Here is a 10,355-nt window from a genome sequence, read left to right as displayed (position 1 = left end):
TATACATGTTAAATGGTTAAGAAATGTAATTTTTGTTGTTCTGTCATGTTTGACGCTTCATGACCCCATGGACTATAGTACGTCAGTCCCTTTTATCCCCTACTATCTCCCAAAGTCTGCTTAGATTCATGTTCATTGTTTCTATGATACTAACTATCCATCTCATCCTCTGCCATCCCATTTTCCTTTGGCTTTCAATATTTCCCAGCATCAGGGTTTTTTCCAATGAATCACATCTTCTTTTTATGTGGCCAAAATATTTAAGCTTTAGTTTCAGTATTTGACCTTCCAATAAATCGTCTGAATTAATTTCTTTAAGTATTGACTTACTTGACCTCCTAGATATCCAAGGGAATCTTAAAAGTCTTTTCCAGCATCACAATTCAAAATCACCAATTCTGTAGTTCTCACCTTTCCTTGGAGTCCAACTCTCACAGCCATACACTGCTACTGGAAAGACTAGACCTTTGTCAGCAAAGTGATATCTCTACTTTTTAGTATACTGTCCATATTTTCCATAGCTTTCCTTCCAATGAGCAAGCATCTTTTAATTTCATGGTTGCAGTCACTGTCTACAATGATTTTTGAGACCAAGAATATAAAATCTGACACTGCTTCTGTTTCTTCTCCCTCTATTTTCCAGGAAGTGATGGTACCAGTGACCAAGACCTTAATGTTGCCTTTTTTTTAAGCTTCAAGTAATTTTTTTTGTTTGTTTTTGCTTTTTGGAGGGGAGAAGGCAGGGCAATTGGGGTTACATGACTTGCCCAAGGTCACATGGCTAATAAGTGTTAAGTGTCTGAGGCTGGATTTGAATTCAGGTCCTCCCAATTCTAGGGACTTTGCTCTATTCACTGTGCCACCTAGCCACCCCTTCAAGTCAGCTTTTACACACTCTTCTTTCACACTCATCAAGAGGCTTCTTAATTCCTCATCACTTTCTGCCATCAGAGTGGTATCAAATGCATATTTGAGATTGTTGATATTTCTCCTGGCAACGTTGATTCAAGCTTTTGATTCATCCTGCCTGGCATTTCACATGATAAACTCTGCATATAAGTTATTTCAAACTCTGAAAATAAATTATCCAAGAGCCACAGAGGTTTTATACCATCAGCTTTGAAAATACCAAAGAGTTCACTCACAAAGGTTATACACCAACCGACACCTTTGAAAAACAAAACAAAATAAAGCAACAGCTCACAGAAGTTACAGGCAAAACAAAACCAAACCAAAAGAACCTTCTTTATTCTATTGAAGGAGGAAAACTAGACATGTGTGCCAGGGTCTCCTCTAGGAGGAAAACCAAAGCAGCAAGGCTGAGGCCTTAGACATGTTATACATACATAGTAACTAGACCAAAAAAATAGGCAGTGAGCGGCAGCTGTGGCAAGGAGAAAGCAACAGCAACAATGAGGCAAGTTTGATTCATAGCAAGGCTTCAGGACTAGATCACCGTTCCTACAGATGCTTTTCTGAGCTCAAAGACCACCTGGGACTGGTGTGGAGTCCATTCTGTGATTTTAGTACAACAGAGTTCATCCAGAGGGTGAGCACAAAGAATTGTTATTATACCAAGCTCAAGGCACAGTTTGCTTGTTGGACCTTAGCTCTGGAAAACAGGCTAATCCTAATAGTAAATCCTAATAGTAAATCCAAGTAGTAAAGTGAAAAGAGAGGGGTGGTCTTCTCATGGGGATCCTGACAGTTAAATAAAGTAACAATACACAGCCCTTTCATACTCCTTTTTCCAACTTTAAACCAATTAGTTGTTCCGTGTTTGGGTCCAACTGTTGCTTCTTAACCTATATAGAGTTTCTTCTTGAGACAAGTAAAATGATCTGATCGTCCCATCTCTTTGAAGACTTGCTGTCATTTGTTGTGATTCACACAATCAAAGGTGTCACTGTAGTCAATGAAGTATATGTAGATGTTTTCCTGGAATTCCCTTGCTTTCTCCATAATCTAGTAAGTGTTGACAATTTGGTCTCTAATTCCTCCATTTCTTTGAAAACCACTTACTTGTCTGGTAATTCTCTGTTAAATTGCTGAAGTCTCCCTTGCAGAATCTTAAGTATAACCTTGCTGGCATGTGAAATGAGTGCAGTCATTTGGTAATTTAAACATTCCTTGGTATTGTCCTTCTTTAGGACTGGGACATACACTGTTCTTTTCTAATCCAGAGGCCAGTGTTGCATTTTCCAAATTTGCAGCCATATTGAGTGCAGCTCTTTAAAAGCATCATCTTTTAAGATTTTAAATAGCTCAGCTGGAATTCCATCACTTCCACTAGCCTTGTTAAGAATACTTCCTAAGAAACACATATACACTTCAATAAATAGTGGTAACATCTATGGCCTTGTATAACATTGTACTACCATTTTTATTAGCTCTTCTCTTTTTTTAATGTGTCCCTGATGAAGTGTTTAAGATTTGTCCCTCTAATTCCATTTTTTTCTGATAAACCCTCTGCTTTTTATTGCTTAATTTTTTTTAGCGATGCATGTCTCATTATAGCAGAACTGTAATATACTTCTTAGCTGATTAATTAATTGATTGATTAAAGTGTCAGCTTAATTTTCTGTAAGCTGCAAATAGCAGAGAAATAAGCCAGGCATGGGCTGCTATTTCTACTATGGCATTAAGGATTATCACTAAGGTATACCTAGCCAGTACCCAGTCTTGAGCTGATAAGGAAAGATGTAGTGATTTGAAGACAGAGGGACTTTATTTCAATACAACTTTGCCATTTACTGTATGACCTTGGACAAGTCATTCCCCCTCTAAATGACAATTAATCTCAGCCAGAGCATGTGTTTCAGTACCCATTGTCACAGATTCTACCCCTTTGATTGTGAGAGATAAAATAGGGTACAATGGGAAAAGCACTGACTCTAGAGTTAGAAAATGAGAATTCAGTTTTCAGCTGTCTCGTTCTGAGGTTGGCAAGGCATTTTAAATCTGTGGGTCTTAATTTCTTCACCTATAAAATGAAGGGACTGACGTAAATAATCCCTAAAGTTTCTTCTAGTTCTAGAGCTACAATCTTACGAGCTTTCAGTAAGCACCAACCCTATTTCCTTCTTGTAATGTTCTTCATCCTAAAATCTCTAATATTGTACTCAGGGTCCTACTCCTCTGTACTCCAGTTTTGGAAACACAAACCATGATCAAATCAGCTCTGCCATGGTTCCTGGCTGGGTTATGTCAATTGACTCACCTATGACTCCATTCAAACTTTCTGGACAAAAGTATCTCTCCCTAGCCACCACCACAATATGTTGTTTCCGCCTTAGAATGAAGGTCCTTGAGGGCATGGACTACTTTTGCTTTTGTATTTATATCCCCAAGGTGCTTGGTACATAGTAAAATGTTTAAGAAATGCTTTTTTAAATTCATTCCTTCATTCAATCATCTATTTCTTCATTCTAGGGTTCCTTCTAGCTCTAGTGACTTGCCCAAATGCGCACAGCAAGAAAGTGGCAGAGCTGAGATTTAAGCTTAAATCAGCTTACTCTAAATCTTGAGCTCATTCGACTGTAGCACAGTTTTTTACTGTTTGTGTGTTTGTTTTTGCCCTGAATATTGAGATCATGGATCAGATTTTACACTAATGTGTATCCCACCACCCTATATCTTTTGTAATACAGTACCAGGCACATAAAAAGCACAGAGAAAATATTGATTATTAAATGAATGAATTAATGAATTTCTCTAAAGCTCTTTTAAAGTGATTTGTATTTTCAACTTCTACTACTTTTTCATATGATTAGTTTCATAATCTCTATAAAATAAAATTCCCTCCATTTTTACAAAATTAGCCTCTTTTAAGTTTCAAAAATGTGCCACCAGGGCAGCTAGGTGGTGCAGTAAATCAAGCACTGGCCCTGGAGTCAGGAGGACCTGAGTTCAAATCCAACCTCCGACACTTGACATACTTACTAGCTGTGTGACTTTGGGCAAGTCACTTAACCCCAATTGCCCTCCAAAATAAAAATGTGCCACCTACCTTAATATTTGGAGAATAAGAGCAGGATCATTTGATCAAGAATTAGAGGCATGGACTGCATCTCTGAGGTATCTCTAATTCTTAATCCAATGATCCTATGTTTACTCTAACTGTATTATTTTGGACAAGTCACTTAAGTCTTCTTAGTTGTAAAATAGAATTAATGATACTAACTTTGTCATCTTGTTATGAGGACTGTGTAAATCTCAAACAGTAGATCACATAGCTCAGTTGGATCCTCAGATAAGGGAAGTGTTTGAACAGAAGATTCACACAAAATCCAAAGATTCCTAGAGATTTATGATACTTGTGTACTGCTGCTCATTCATTCTGTACCTTTCCATCTTAACATAAACTCAACAGACTTGCTTTAAAAAATTAACAATTATAATTATACCCTTTCCATTGGTCCTGCACTGCTGAGCAATCCTTGGTAAAACTTAACTAATTCACCATTCATCCCCTTTCAGACCTAGCTACCTGACCCTCATAGACAGATGTCTTCAAAATGGTAATTGGCATCATTGTCTCTAAAAGTTCTCAGCCTCTCCTTCCCTGCTAACTCCCAAGTGCCTAGGAACTCTAGAAACTAGAGTACTTTTTTGGTACTCTAGAAAGCTCATCCAGAAAAGTAGAACTTTACAAAGTAGGGTTGGTTGCTTTTGGCTTTTAATGCTGTATTTACTAAGGGCTGCCCCCTTTCAACTAGGAGAAGCAGGCTGTAGTCAGGCAAGAAGCAGATGACATAGGTTTATGTGATTATCAGAATCTAGATGCCTGAAACTCCATGCACATGTCATGGGATTTGTTGTTCTCACCAACTGGATCCAAAATCAAGGAGACAGCAGATTTCAAGTAGGAGTAGGCCAAGAATGGGAAAGTCAAAAAATCATTTAAAGTAGGAAGGAGCAATCAGATCTCAAAGGTAAAAGGTAATTAGGTATCCAGAATATAGAAATTTAGGAAGGTCAAATTGAATGCACTAGCAATCACAACCCCTCTAGTGAACTGGATCCCAATGAAATAATCATGGCCACAACAGGCTTTACATTTTACCTGTGAAAGGAAAGCAACATGTACACAGATGAACAAAGTCTAAATACATTAAAAAAATTGATTACAGAATTTTGCCAGTGGGGTAGGAAAAACGCTAACAATAGGAGGGAATAAGAAGCCCTTTGTAGGAGGTGGCTCTTGACCTGAGCTTTGAAAGGAAGGAAGTATTGTAATTAGTAGAGATTTGGGGAACAGCTTGGAGGTGGAAAATGCAATGTGGTTTATGATGAACAACAACAATGCCAGTTTGGTTTGAATGTAGAGTGCATAAAGGGAGTGGTGTCACTCAAGTCCAGAAAGAGTAGTTAAAACTAGATTGTGAAAGGTCTGTTTCAGAGTACTATGGGGGGAAAGCAGCATGGAAGGGCATCTACTGGGCTAATTTGGCCAGGGTCCTTAAGGGAGGAAAGAATAAATGGAATGATGAATGATGAATTTTGAGGAAATTGGCCATTACAGTTCTGAAGTGTGTTGAGATTTGATGCACATTGAAGAGGACTACAGCAAAGTGAAGCTTGCAAAATCCATTGGGCAGCATGGTTACAAGGCTTAGGGACAGGGGTGTTGTGAGACTCATGAGATAATAGATAGAAAGCACTTTAGAAACCTTAAAGCACTATATAATGCTTTTTATTATTTTTTTTTATTTTAGCCTCCATGCATCAGGTCTTCAGTCTAGTGATGTAAGAGATGAATCAAACTTTTGTTTCCACCGAAAATATGAAATATACCAGAAGTCTTGTGTTTGCTTCAGAAGGCAGGAAAACAAATGGTTTAGAGAGAAAGTCTTGGGAATGTTGATTTACACTTCACTTCCCAGGATGTGGGTGCCTGCTTATCAGCATTTCTAAAGTCCTTTATAACTCCTTCCTCATACTTTGGATCAGATCCACAACCTTCATTCCACAACATTATTTTGAATGTTAGGACTCTTGTTGTGTTAATAGTCAAGGAAACTTACCCATCCTGGGTTCAGCCTCTTATCAATTGAGAGAATTCCTTTAGAAGAATTTGACATGTCATTCTTTTACTAAGTAAAGTATAAAGAAAATGAGAAATGTGGCAGGTATGTAGACCCATGTGGGGGTGGGGTTTAGGTGTTTTTCAGATTGGCTGTGAATCCTGAAGTGCCTAGCCAATGGGAGGTAGGAGGGGAAATTCGAACTGGAAACAGTGCATAAAGGGCCTTGCATTTGCCTGAGCAAGGATACTCCATTAGGGAGCTACCTGTTCAGAAAGAATGACTGTAAAATAAATATAATGAGAACTTTCCTGGCTTCACAGCATGTATTGTTCTTTCTAGAGTGAACATGTTTCTCACAACTTTCTTCCTTGAACCTTTACTATTGCTATGTACTGAAATCAAGTAATGTTTATCAATGATACAGGAGTATGCTAGTAAAAAGTGGGGGGGAGGGGAAAAGGTATGCAAATATTTTTAAATTTAATCTGAATCGTTAACACTTTCTTAAATCTAGACAATCAATGAAACAATAAGGATTTAGGATTTCTGAGGTATAAGTGCTCATACGGAAAATTTAACAATTGGTTCCCATAATCCAGTTAGAGCTGACTCCAACACACCCCTGTTGGGTGAGGGCAGGCTCTCAGGTATGTTTCTCTTTGCATATTTATATGTGTTGCTGGTCACTCTCCCACAAGCCAGGGAAGTTGTAATAATTATGTTTTTAGAGCATTGTCTATCCTTGACCATACCTTTTGATGTGTTGGAGTCATACACGGTTTCATTTGAAGATTAGGTTGCAATGACAGATATGTCCAGGGGTATTAAAAGCTGTTATCCTTGGTATATTTTCTCTGATTGCCACCTCCTATAAGTCTAGATACCTGTACTGGGGTACATACAGGGCAGCTAGGTTGGCACGGTGGATAGAGTGCTGGAGTCAGGAAGATTCATCTTCCTGAATTCAAATCTGGCCTCAGATATTTACTAGCTATGTGACTTTGGGCAAGATGCTTAATCCAGTTTACCTCAGTTTTCTCATCTGTAAAATGAGTTGGAGAATAAAATGGCAAACCACTCCAACATCTTTGACAAGAAAACCCCAAATGAGGTCACTGGGAGTCAGACTTGACTGAAACAACTGAACAGCAGCAACCCATGCCTGAGCTCATGGTATCCTGATAGGTTCAGGTTACAGGATACAGTCACTATCATTGCATAGACTCATGGGAAAGGGATTATAACTTGTGAGATTGTGACTGTAGTGTGATAAAATGTAAAAGAGCTCTGACCCAGGCTGAATGAGGGGCAAAAGAATGAAGATTACAAGGAAATTCTTAAGGGGAAGCCTGGAGCCATCCAGCCCATTGTCTCACAAAGCAGCTGCTGTTCAGTTCTGCCATAACAATGGTTGAAAACCAGGAGGCTACAAGCCTCAGGGTTGGCCGGGATAGAGACAGTGGGAAAAGGTGAAGCAGCTTCCTAGTTGCAGTTGGCATCCAAGGTAAGATCATAATCCAGTACTATAAGTAAGTACAGACCCCGTTTGAATGTTGTGGAAAAGGGCTTCCAAAGGAAATGTCCTCCAATTGGGGACAAGTATGAAAGGGAAGTCTACATAGGAGTGAGAACTGAAAAGCTGAAGTCAAGTTTCAGGAAAGTTAAAGATAGAATATTTTAGTGGTGGCTACGTGGCTCAGTGAATAGAGCACTGGCCCTGGAGTCAGGAGGACTTGAGTTCAAATCCAGCCTCAAACACTTAACACACTAGCCTTGTGACTTGGCAAGTCACAACCCCAATTGCCCTCCAAAAAGCAAAAAAAAAAAAAAAAAAAGATAGAATATTTTAGCTAGTGTTTCCATAGCCCTCTGTGGTCTGCAAAATGCTTTACATGTGTCTTTGCATTAGATCAAGTGGAACAGTGGATAGAATGCCAGCACATCAGGAAAATATTTCAATCCAGCCTCAGACACTTATTAGCCGTGTAATGCTGAGCAAGTCACTGGACCTCCGTCTACCTCAGTTTTCTCAGCTATAAAATGGAGCTAATAATAGTACCTGCCTCCCAGGGAGGATAAAATTAGATGCTCATAAAGCATTTTGAGGACCTTAAAATGCTTTATAAATGCTAGGTATTATTATTTTCATACACCTGTAAGGTTGGTGGAGAACAAACTCAGAAGTGAAAAAAAAGTTTTAGAAATAAGTTTATTAGGTCCTCTGGCAGAGAAGAGAGCCAAAAAAGGGGTGACTGGCTCCCGTTGAGCCTATAAGGTTTACATTATATAGAATTCAAACAAGGCACAAGGAAACAACTGATTGTCCAGCAGGGAGACAGTGTCCAGAAAAGACACATAGGTTACTTGAGAAATTTAATGGAAGGAAATTCCTTACAGCTCCAACTCCCCTGGAAAGTTTTTTGGGGGTCAGTATGATTTGGCTGACTTCTGTCCAGCAACAAGAGCCTTGCCTAAATCTATATCTGCCCAGTAATAGGGGGCTCTACCTGTTGACGAGAAAATCTTGTTATTTTCTGTGTACGTGACTAAGCCCTAGTGTTTGTGCCTATATCATTATCGCAAGTTAAGTTCCCTGCTTTGTGACCACATCCCTGAACTGTTTTGTATAGGGCCCAACACACCTGCATCTCCTTTCCTGCCTCCCCTTACACACCTGTTTCCCCTTTTCTGACATCCTTCCCTGTGGTTAACTGACCACGTAACAGCATACCCCTAGCAGAGAGCCCAAAATTTGGATATAAAAGTACTAGTGCTCCTAAGGACTAGCCCATTGCTTTTGTGTCAGTAAAGTCTAGGAGAACCTCTGCCCCCTGATTTCTTTTTGGATACCCCGACTCCAAACATTATCTACCTCTTCAAGTATACCCTACAGTCCTGAGTTAAGCATTAAACAAATCTGGTCTCTAAGCAACAAGTCTGGTCTCTCAGTCATGCAGGGCTAGGTTCAAACAATAGAATAAAGTTTTCCCATGTAGTTGATATTATTATCCCCATTTTATTGATGTAAAAACTGAAGCAGAGAGAGGTTAAGTTATTTGCCCAGGATCACACAGCTAGTAAGTGTCTAAGGTAGTATTTGAATTCAGGTCTTCATGACTTCCAAGTACTACCCACTATTCTAGCTAGCTAACTCCCAGCTAACTAGGGTCAGGGTCAGGAACAGTAAGAAGACCCAGAGAATTATATCTAGCAAACCAATGTTCTGACAAACTTGTCTTCATTTTAGCTGCAGCATCCAGACAGAGACAGAGGGAGGCTGAAGGGTGAGGAGAGAAGATGATACTGTTTCCTCTCCCTTCTCATCAAACAGGCTGCGGCTGTGTTTGAACTGGCTTTGGCATCTCTGAGTTAGGGATTTGGAATTGTCTGGGCTTGGCTTTATAGTTCCTCATTCTTACGTCCCCTTGCCTCAGCAGAAGCAGAAACACACCTCCTGAGAAGAGGGGATTTGTGTCAATAGACAGGAGCTTTATAAGCTAAGAAGTGAGGGAGACAAAATCAGGGTTTTTAATAAGAGAACAACGTGAATGGAATGGCAGCCGAGAGTGCAGCTCTCCCTGCTCCAGTAATGTATTTCTACCTGATTCACTGTCAATATTAATTGAATACTAAATAGGTTTTTTCTGACTGCTCTTCTTTGTAGGATCCCATTTCCAAGAGCATAGTGAATGGATCATTAACAACCCACCCATCGTACACTGGATGCATCGATTTCCTGCCTAGCCTAAGGTTGCAGGAAACAGAAGACATAAAGTCTTTTTGTCCCACCCCCACCCCATTTCCCTCTGGGACTCAGTATTACAAAGAACACCTAGTGCAATCCTTTAGAGGTGTAAGGTTTGGGAGCTGGAGGGGGGGGGGGGTGAGGAGCAACTGGAACCAGGTTTAGAAGCCCCTGCCCACCAACAACAGGATTTTAGAAACTTAAGAACTCGTGGACCTCCTAGCAGAAAATAGAGAGGTAGGTCAAAAAGGGAATTTAGAAAGTTCAGGTGGGAGTACCCTTCCTAAAGGTTACAAACAGACTAAATGTTTAGGAATGGATGTTTTTCACTGGACCCACACCCCACCCCAGGGAGAGAAATTCTGAAAGGTTCCCATATCATCCCCAAGAACCCATTGATCCTAATGATCCCAATATGTAAGAAATCTATTGGCCCTTTCCCATATTCTAACAGAATGATGTGGAAATGTGAGCCCTCAAAGAGTTATTAAGACACCCAAGTTCTGCCTGAGTATATCAGAATACCTTGACCAAGCTATCAAGTATTTGGATTAGTCCAGGGGTGGGGACCCTGAAACCTC

The sequence above is a fragment of the Petaurus breviceps genome, unplaced genomic scaffold (assembly GCF_028583685.1).
Source record: "Petaurus breviceps papuanus isolate PSGF00001 unplaced genomic scaffold, PetGlider_PUasm1.0 90919, whole genome shotgun sequence".
In the NCBI taxonomy this organism is placed as follows: Eukaryota; Metazoa; Chordata; class Mammalia; order Diprotodontia; family Petauridae; genus Petaurus; species Petaurus breviceps.
The sequence above is the reverse complement of the archived record's forward strand: the minus strand, read 5'-3'. Positions refer to the sequence as shown.